This window comes from Pseudorasbora parva, chromosome 1, assembly GCF_024679245.1.
Source record: "Pseudorasbora parva isolate DD20220531a chromosome 1, ASM2467924v1, whole genome shotgun sequence".
NCBI lineage: Eukaryota > Metazoa > Chordata > Actinopteri > Cypriniformes > Gobionidae > Pseudorasbora > Pseudorasbora parva.
Genome location: NC_090172.1, coordinates 58,782,928 through 58,793,589, shown reverse-complemented (window position 1 = coordinate 58,793,589; position 10,662 = coordinate 58,782,928). Strand labels below are relative to the sequence as shown.

Here is a 10,662-nt window from a genome sequence, read left to right as displayed (position 1 = left end):
ATTTACTGGTCAAAAAGAAGAACTGAAGTACTCATTGTGTATCTTTTATTTGGTTATTTGGTAAATCAGCGCTTTATTGACTCTTAGCACCTTTCTTGTCAAGGTGTCTGGGAGGGGCTGAACTCAAAATACTCAGACTGGTGCGTCTGGCACCAACAACCATGCCACACTCAAAATTGCTTAAATCACCTCTTTCTCATTCTGACATTCAGTTTGGAGTTCAGGAGATTGTCTTGACCAGGACCCACAATTAGCCCACAGATGCTCAATTGGATTGAGATCTGGGGAATTTGGAGGCCAAGTCAAACTCGTCGTGTTCCTCAAACCATTCCTGAAGCATTTTTGCTTTGTGGCAGGAGCATTATCCTGAGAGCCACAGCCAGCAGAAAATACAGTTTCCATTAAAGGGTGTACATAGTCTGCAACAATGCTTAAGTAGGTGTTACGTGTCAAAGTAACATCCACATGGATGGCAGGACCCAAGGTTTCCCAGCAGAACATTGCCCAAAGCATCACACTGCCTCCGCCGGCTAGCCTTCTTCCCATAGTGCATCCTGGTGCCATGTGTTCCGCAGGTAAGAGATGCACACGCACCTGGGCATCCACATGATGTAAAAGAAAATTGATTTATGAGTCTAGGTCACTTTGTTCCATTGCTCTGTGGTCCATTTCTGATGCTCATGTGCTCATTGTTGGTGTTTTTAGCGGTGGACAGGGGTCAGCATGGGGCACCCTGACTACACAACAAACTTAGATGACGTGTATTCGGACCCATTTTTTTTCAAAACCATTTTGCTTTTACATTTATGCATTTAGCAGACGCTTTTATCCAAAGCGACTTACAACTCAGGAGTACAGGAAGCGATCCGTCAAGAAGAGGCAGAGAAACACAAAAAGTGCCCCAAATACCAAGATTTGTATACTACTCAGAGTAGCAAAAACCAGAAAAGGGAAGAAAAGAGGAATAGAGGAGGAAGAGTTTTTTTTTAAATGTAAGATTAAGTGCTCATGGAAGAGATGAGTTTTTACCTGTCTTTTGAATGAAGCGAGTGATTCTGTCGTGCGTATGGAGGACGGAAGATCGTTCCACCAACCAGGAACAATGAAAGAAAAAGTCCTGGAGAGGGATTTCATGCCTCTCTGTGATGGTACCACAAGCCTCCGCTCATTAGCTGAGCGAAGGCTTCTGGAAGGGGTGTAGACTCGTAGGAGTTAGTCGAAGTATGCGGGTGCTGAGCTTGTGGAAGATCCAGAAGCAACAATCAGAGCTTTGAATTTGATCCGGACAGCAAGTGGTAGCCAATGCAGAGAGATGAATAGAGGTGTGACATGAGCCATTTTGGGCTCATTGAATACAAAACCAGCATTAACTTTTGAGTAATATGAGCTACAGTAGCTTGTCCATTTGATCAGACCACAAAGGCCAGCCTTCGCTCCCCACGACAATGAGCCTTGGCCGCCCATGAGCCTGTGGCCGGTTCTCCACTGTTTCTTCCTTGGAGATCTAAGGTTTACTTAAAATTAAACCAACAAAAATGTTTTACAGTGTAGGAAGTAATGCTCTGTTTTTGCCTTATTTGGAAGGGTCATTAATATAAATGCAGAGTTCTGCTCTGATCGGCTGTTTCACTCCACTGCTCCTCAATGACAGCTAACACATCTATACCATCCATCATGGTAATGATTTTTCAATGATAGCTTCTAGGGATGTCCCGATCAGGTTTTTTTTGCCCTCGAGTCCGAGTCATTTGATTTTGAGTATCTGCCGATATCGAGTCCCGATCCGATACTTCTATAATACATAAAAAAAGAATAAAGAAGAGCGAAAAAACGAACCAGGATGTTCCTTATTTTTTATTTTATTCACCTTATTTTAACATTCAACAACTCTAACAAACAGAGCACTTCTGTGAGGTAGCTTGAACAATCAAGTAATAAATAAACATAAATTCTTCACTTTTGGATTTTAGTGCAACAGTAAATATAAAAAAGTCCGGGACCGGAGTTGCGCAGAGCAGGAAGTACAACGGCGATATCAAAAGCACACCCATACTCTCATAGATGCAGAACAATTAATTATGTTGGTGTGAAATAAACAGTTATGGAAATTAAATTAAATAATCTGCTCCCAAAAATCCTGAAAAAATCGGTTAGTGCCTCAGTGACAACTTCACTCAGAGAAGACGTCGATCTAAGCTCTCAATCATGACATCACACAGCCGTTTTTATAGCATCAAATAACTAACTAAAACTAAACTTATTTAAAAAACAAACACTTTAAATGAAATCATTGTGATGATAACTGCCTCCAATGACATAAATCAACTTTGGGGGAAAAATATTTGAAGTGTAATTTGACTGAAGTGTAATTAACAATGCTTTTCAGGTTTTTATAGGTCTAACATTAGTTTTTAGGTAGAGAAATTGAATAAAGTAGGCTAATGAAATTTAAAATAGCTGCATATTTAACTGTTTAAATTAAAGACTAATCCTTACAAAAGCTATTCAATCAAGAGCAGCGAGTGATTCCTTATCTTTTGTTTGACATTAAACAGACAGCAGTAAAGCCCAGTGCCCCTTTAAGACCTGAAGGAAGGCTCTGCGTCGTCTTTCTCGACTGTATAAAGTCTTCTTAAGGCATATTCAGGCTATGTCTGCTTGGATACTCATCAAGATGGACATGTTGACATACTTCTTGTGTGAGTTGGTCCGTTTAAGCGCAAGTCTTGAAAGAGAACTCAATATTTGCGCGCTGTGAGACGAGTGCGCGCTTTCAATGATGCACAGAGACTGATCAGCGCGCGCGCTCTCAAGATTCGCGTCTTCTGGCGAATATACACGTGTGATATTAGCGCTGTTGTAATGCATCACCGAGAAGCCAGCACATGTATCCATCTACAGAAACATACATAAAGCATTATTTTCAAGTTACAACCCATATTATTGATGCGTCATCATGCTCAGCTCACCCCAGAATATACATTATATCCGAGTCCTGATCAGGATGTAACGTCTGATTCCGATCGAGTCTGAAATCACGTGATCGGGCCCGAATTCCGATCATGTGATCGGATCGGGACATCCCTAATAGCTTCTCAACTTTGAATCACAAACTGGGTAGTGCGTAAATATGTTGTTTGTACAGTAACGTTACAGTTTGACAGTAGAGTACTGATTTAAAAGTCGATTTATTTAGCCAAACAAAGTAATGTAGAAGCCACTCAAAATAGTCAGTGTCATGTTTATTACTCACTCGCTGCAAAATAATCATGCTTCAGTGTATTGACAAATGTATATTTATTGACTATCGTAAGTTGACTGTCATAAGTTGACTATCGTTTCAACTTATGCCTGGTTCAGACTACACAATGTTAGCCCTAATTTCACGACGTCACGACCGAAAGACCAGCATGTTGAATTTCTTTTGCGGTCCTTCACGATGGGTTCTGTCACGTGTGACGCTGACCAACCGGAGCACAGACAGTTTTCGTACACCGCTTTCAAACACGGTGAAACGTATGAGATGATGGTGAGGCTAACTTTAGGTGGAATTATAAAATGTAGGAAAGGTTCGTGGAGCTGTGGCAACAGTACTCCTGCCTGTACGATGTGTCAGGGACTACCACGATCGAATAATAAAGAAAAATGCTGGCAAAAGATAGCAGAAGCCAGAGTCCTGCAACGGGTCGGGTACCCGCGGGTATCCGCGGGTACCCGCATAAAAGTGTCTAAAACGGGTGGATTGTGGACATTTATAAAATTCACGGGCGGGTATGCGGGCGGATAATTAACTCTGTGCGGGCGGGTAGTAGCGCGTATGGGCGGATGAAAAATATGTGCAATATTTCTGTGGCAAAGTGAACGAGAGAGCGAGAGCGAGACCAGGGCGTGATTGTGAATGAGCGTCACCTGCGAGCCACACCGGTCTCGAGTCCTCTGAGGGAGCTCGGAAGCATATAAGGACGAGAGATCACCACACCTGGATTTGACGTTGAGTTGTTTACTTTTTATTATGTGTGTGCGCTTGGCAGATGTCTATGAGGGGCTGCCCACGTTACTTTCGTTTTGTTTGGTTAAAGTCTTTTAAATGTTCGCCGGTTTCCGCCTCCTTCTTCCCCCATCGAACATATTGTAGGCTTTTACAATTTCTATGTCCAAATTATCATTACACACACACGCAACAACGATATGCCATTTGACCCATCACGTCACCACCACTGCGACATTGAAACTTTTGTTGATGCCTCTCGTAGCGCGGATGAAGCGAGCGTTGCAGGAGTAGCAATGGATGAAGTAAAAGTAAAGTTGGTGAGTGGAGTAGCTATATGAAATTGTTGACAATGAGTCTTTAAAGGCACTTTTGCCTGTTTCATTAGCCCATTCATGACGCTGTTGATGTTGAGAGGGGGGCAGGATAAAAAATAAAGCATTTTAATTTGAATGTTTTAGCGTGTGTGATTTATTGCGGGCACGGGTCGGGTAACGGGCCAAATATTAACGGGTCTGGGCGGGTACGGATTTAATTTTGATATTTTCACGGGTCACGGGTCGGATCTGGTGCTAAACCTTGCGGGTACGGGCGGGGGCGGGTCTCCAAAAATGGACCCGTGCAGGACTCTGGCAGAAGCTCTTCAGCAACCCAGTAAGTAACGTTACTTGACTGTAAGCTTAATAGATACGTTGTAACTACTGGCTACTAACTAAATATTTAATATAAAAAGAACAGTATTTTACCTCGTTCTCTTTGGAGGATTGACAGCCCATACTATCCTCTTCCAGCAAGCCAGGAACGTGTCCTTTGTCGAGTTTTCTTTCTATTTTTGCACTTTTCTAAACCTAAAACAGCCAAAACACGCTGCTTCGGACATCGTTTGTTTACGCTCTTGTTTCTGAAAGTCAATGACATCACGCACGTCATGACAACAAGCGATGATTGGTTGAGTAGCAACGTGTAGTCTGACATGTTTCTAGTCCAGGACACGACAAGATTTTAGGAGTCAAAATCGCGTAATCTGACACAGTGACTATCGTGACAGAAAAAAATATCTTGTAGTCTGAACCAGGCATTAGATGGTGAAGGTGACGTTAGCTACAAGGCTTGCTTGAGCAATCTGTAAGCAGCTAAACAGTAGTAAACGTAGTTAGTTTCTGAGTTATGTGTTAATGATGAAATATAGGCTAATTTAGATTTCAATCCGTCAAAAGGGATCGACATGACAACACTGGCAGGAAATAATATTAATCTTTGTCATTTGACAAACAGTTGTGTGTGCTACTTGGAGTAGGGATGGGTACCGAAAACCGGTATTAAACGGGCCCCGGGGCTGAATTTTGAAAGACCGTTGTATCGATAAGCTCGGACGTTATCGGTTCTGCTGTCGGTACTTTTGAAAATACACACACACACACACACACACACACACAGAGAGAGAGAGAGAGAGAGAGAGAGAGAGAGAGAGAGAGAGAGAGAGAGAGAGAGAGAGAGAGAGAGAGAGAGAGAGAGAGAGAGAGAGAGAGAGAGAGAGAGAGGGAGAGAGGAGAGAGGGAGAGAGGGAGAGAGGGAGAGAGGGAGAGAGGGAGAGAGGGAGAGAGAGAGAGCGCTCCGCAAACGACATTATTATGGATATAGTCAGGAGAAAATATAGTCCATCTGCCTATTATCAGTCGCCTATAGATCTGCATGTCTGTCTTAAAGAGGCAGCGGTGTAAATAAACATGCTGACGAATTACTGCGAATTAAACAACCAAATGCAAAGAGAAAATCACTCGCAGCTCTTGCATGAATAACTTCAGCTTTAATAAGCATTAATTTGGCTATTTATGATGAACAGTGTTATTTTACATTTGATTAGTAGAATTCTTCCTGAAATGAAAGCACTGCATGTGTAGGCTGTGTATTTTTGTTAATTTTGTGTGTGTGTGTGTGTGTGTGTGTGTGTGTGTGTGTGTGTGTGTGTGTGTATGTATGTATGTATGTATGTAGGTATATATATATATATATATATATATATATATATATATATATATATATATATATATATATATATAATCAAAAAGTACCGATAAGAATACCGTTAAAGTACCGGACCGATAAGCAGTATCGGTAAGAGTAGTAATACCGTTAAAACCTTAACGATACCCATCCCTAACTTGGAGTTTCCAATTGTTACTTTAGCATCTTGCGTTAGATCTAGACAACACAGGGGATATTATCGTAATGTTGTCTTAAAATCGCCCCTTTTTTCAATATCAGACGCTGAGCGAATCCTGCTGTACTGCCCAAGTAAAAAAAAACTCTCCGTGGTAAATGGGCCGAGCAAATTAACAACTTTGAATTACTTTGTTACTTTGATTGTCACAGTTGCCGTTCTGTTGAAAATAGCCTGTTTTTCGAGACACCCCTCGCTGCAGCCTGTAGCACGATGACGTTGCTGGATCAGATCCAATACGTACTGGATGGTGGATCGTTACGGCGATGTCATTCATACAGATCTCTGAGTTAATTTATCATGGCGTATGTGCTAGTCTTAATGTATGATCATTATTGTATATAGATGATGTTCTAAACTGTGTAGTTGTAGTACTGATAAATAGTATTAAGTAATTATTGATTAATAAATCATCTTTTCATAAATGTGATGCTTAAATTATCCTAGTTTCGCTGTACATGCATGCAAAACAGTATATTTTTATATATTCTGATTATACTTGCTGTTGAGTGGAAGGAAAAATGAGTCAAGTAGCCTAATTGTCTCTGTAATTTTAATGCAACACGATCTGTAAAGAACTTTAAAATACCAGTAGCCTACACATTCAAGGAAAAATGCAAAACGTGTGTCCTGATGGCGTGAGCATGTTATTAATCATTATTTTTGCGCGAGTGGTTTGAGTATTTATCTATCCAGCAAAACTCTCCTGCATTCAATGATGTCCCAAAACTCTTCTGCGCATGCATATATGACGTCATCGAATTGTGAATGAAACCACCGCGCATGCGCGTCCAGTACGCGTTGGATCTGATCCAGTACGTCATCGTGCTACAGGCTGCAGCGAGGACTTCTTGTGTTTTTCCGTGGTCTTTTTCACAAACAAGATTTACATATGAAGGAGCAGGCAATGATGTTTGAGACTCAATGTATGTGATGTCCATGTACTGAACTCTTATTTAACTATGCTAAGGTTAATTCACTTTTTCCTTCTAGGGCACCTTTTAATATACGTTCGGATATTTAAAATGTAGTTTGGCCCCACTCTCATCTTTGTCTCCAGTTACATTTTAATGTTCTTTCATGTCTGTTGTGAGTGTGACGTAGGTCTATAGAGTCAATTGTGCTTGAGCTGAACCCCCCCCCTCATACTGTCTCCTCCCCTCTTCCCACCCTTTACCCTGCCTCCTTACCACAGCTTTCTACACCCATTTCTTGAGCCATCTACAAATTTAAAGTAAAGGGAGGAAAGGCTATGAACCTATAAGCCTTACTTGAGTAATTTTAACAATTACATTCAGTTCAATAACTAAAGTTACTAGAGTTTAAAAAAAAAAGTTTCATTCTTACCATCATCTTATTTGCTGTCTCCAAGAATGTGGTTGCTTCTGGTGGCCATCTGTGGGTATCGCTTCTCGGCCTTTTGGCTAAGATCAAGTGTAGTATCTGTTCTTATCAGTTTAATATCTGATACGTGCCCTACCCGGGCACCATATATTAAATTGATTTTTGGAACAGGGAGATGGAATAGGGGCTTGCTCCGTCCACTCCACGCATCGACCCGGTATTGCAGTACTTCCGGGAACGGTGCACCCCCCTAAAGTGGTCAAAGTAAGAAATGAATTAATCTTGTGGTAGCAGAGGTTAAGAGAAGTAGCGTTTATTGTTCCTTATGGGGTATGTAAAAGTTGTTATTGTTAGGTATCATATACTAGTAAAGGTAGAATGCTTAATTTTGTTTGGATTGGAAAACTAGTGTAATATTTATAAAATGCTGTGTTGTGATGCCACTAGAATTTTTCAAGAAGTCCTCGCTGCAGCCTGTAGCACGATGACGTACTGGATCAGATCCAACGCGTACTGGACGCGCATGCGCGGTGGTTTCATTCACAATTCGATGACGTCATATACGCATGCGCAGAAGAGTTTTGGGGACATCATTGAATGCACAGGAGAGTTTTGCTGGATAGATAAACACTCAAACCGCTCGCGCAAAAATAACGATTAATAACATGCTCACGCCATCAGGACACACGTTTTGCATTTTCCCTTGAATGTGTAGGGTACTGGTATTTTAAAGTTCTTTACAGATCGTGTTGCATTAAAATTACAGAGACAATTAGGCTACTTGACTCATTTTTCCTTCCACTCAACAGCAAGTATGATCAGAATATATAAAAATGAACTGTTTTGCATGCATGTACAGCGAAACTAGGATAATTTAAGCATCACATTTATGAAAAGATGATTTATTAATCAATAATTACTTAATACTATTTATCAGTACTACAACTACACAATTTAGAACATCATCTATATTCAATAATGATCATACATTAAGACTAGCACATACGCATGATAAATTAACTCAGAGATCTGTATGAATGACATTGCCATAACGATCCACCATCCAGTACGTATTGGATCTGATCCAGCAACGTCATCGTGCTACAGGCTGCAGCGAGGGGTGTCTCGAATTTTTTTGTGGACTGCATGTGAAACCGTAGGAATTATTCAGTGATAAACGTTTGTGTGCAAAAGCGGTGGGTCATAGTTGGGTTTATTAGTCCCTTTTGCCCCTGCTGGTGGATGCTGTAACTGCACCATTTAACTTGCAAAACACGGTGTCACCGTGGCTGAGAAAGATGTTCCCTTCAGTGGCCACACTACAGGGCGGATGGAGAACTCATACTTACCTGGCAGGGGAGACACCATGATCATGAAGGTGGTTCACCCAGGGCGAGGCTCAGCCATTGCACTCCGGTTGTGCTGACCCCTGCGAATTCCCCAAATGTGGGAATCTCGACTGCATAATTTCTGGTAGTGGGGGACTGCGTTCGCGCTCTCCCCTGATTTACTGGTCAAAAAGTAGAACTGAATTATACATAGTGTATCTTTTATTTGGTAAAACAGTGTTTTATTGACTCTTAGCACCTTTCTTGTCAAGGTGTCTGGGAGGGGCTGAACTCAAAATACTTAGGGTGCGTTCACACTTGTAGTTCGGTTCGTTTGGTTAGTTTGGTCCGGACCAAAAAACAAAAACAAACATAATAGTCCTGGTCCGCTTAGCGTTCACACGGGCATTTTTAACAGCGAACCTAAAGTTACCGAACCAAAGGCACAGGGAGACGCTCACAACCTGATTGGTCGGTTTATATGACGTAGGAGCTCGTTTACCGAACATGCAAAACAATGCTGTGTGCGGATTACACGCGCGGGCATTTTATGCGTGTACATATGGCATTATTTTTTACCAGAGAACTCATGAAGAGCTCATGAAATGTTCAAAACAACGCTGTGTGCTGGATTAAACGCGATCATTTTATGCGTGTACATATGGCATTATTTTTACCAGAGAACGCATGAAGAGCTCATGAAATGTTCAAAACAACGCTGTGTGCTGGATTAAACGCGATCATTTTATGCGTGTACATGTGGCATTATTTTTACCCGCTGAGAACTCATGAAGAGCTCATAAAATGTTCAAAACAGCAGCAGGATTTCCTCCGTTGTGCAGAACAGAGACGGCCGTTCTGTTGTCTGTACCTGCTAATAATGGGCAACACAGGAACTTTGATGAGAAGAGCCAGGTATGCTTTTTGTGTGTTTTTTCTAGCATTTTCGAAACATGCTCGTCAGACCAAATATTAATGCGGCTCTTCCTCGTTGCTCTACGTTTGCCCTCTAACGTTAAAGTTACTCATTTTGGATAACGTACACCGATCTTTCTGCGCCGTCAAATCAGCTGCATTATGCGTGGCATCTTGTGACATTATGTCCGGTTTTTGGTCCATTTACATGTCTTTGGTCCGTGTTGCGTTCATATATCAATCGAACCGCACCAGAGTTCGTTTGGAAGCGGACCGAGACCCATCTTTTTAGCGGTCTCGGTCCGCTTGTTTGGTGCGCACCAGAGTTCGGATGGCAGCGTTCACATATGTTCAAATGAACCGCACTAACCGAGCAACCGCACCAGGGTTCGTTTTAATCGAACCAAACATGACAAGTGTGAACGCACCCTTAGACTGGTCCGTCTGGCACCAACAACCATGCCACACTCAAAATTGCTTAAATCACCTCTTTCTCATTCTGACATTCAGTTTGGAGTTCAGGAGATTGTCTTGACCAGGACTACACCCCTAAATGCATTGAAGCAACTGCCATGTGATTGGTTGATTAGATAATTACATTAATGAGAAATTCAACAGGTGTTCCTAATAATCCTTTGTGTTTGAGTGTGAGATGTTACAGTTCAGCTCACAACTGTAACAAAAAGGATCACAACGTAGATACGATTGCAAATGAAGAGTTTCGTTGCAAAACGAGATATATCCATTTTTTTAAAAAATGTTGGTTATTTGACATTATTATTTAAGGGCGTTTTCACACCTGAAAGTCCGCACCAAGGTCCGAACCAAAGTTTGTGTTTGGACATTTGGTTCTTTTTGGTTTGCTT

The 10,662-nt window shown here is 41.5% G+C and overlaps 2 non-coding genes across 2 annotated transcripts; both read left to right on the top strand.

The window, feature by feature from the left end:
- Positions 1 to 7,613: 7,613 nt before the first annotated feature.
- On the top strand, positions 7,614 to 7,804 carry LOC137088903 (U2 spliceosomal RNA). The gene has a single exon (XR_010907602.1). It is a non-coding gene; the product is annotated as a U2 spliceosomal RNA (small nuclear RNA).
- A 1,090-nt stretch (positions 7,805 to 8,894) lies between these two features.
- Positions 8,895 to 9,058, top strand: LOC137088856 (U1 spliceosomal RNA). The gene has a single exon (XR_010907590.1). It is a non-coding gene; the product is annotated as a U1 spliceosomal RNA (small nuclear RNA).
- The last annotated feature ends 1,604 nt before the right edge of the window (positions 9,059 to 10,662 follow it).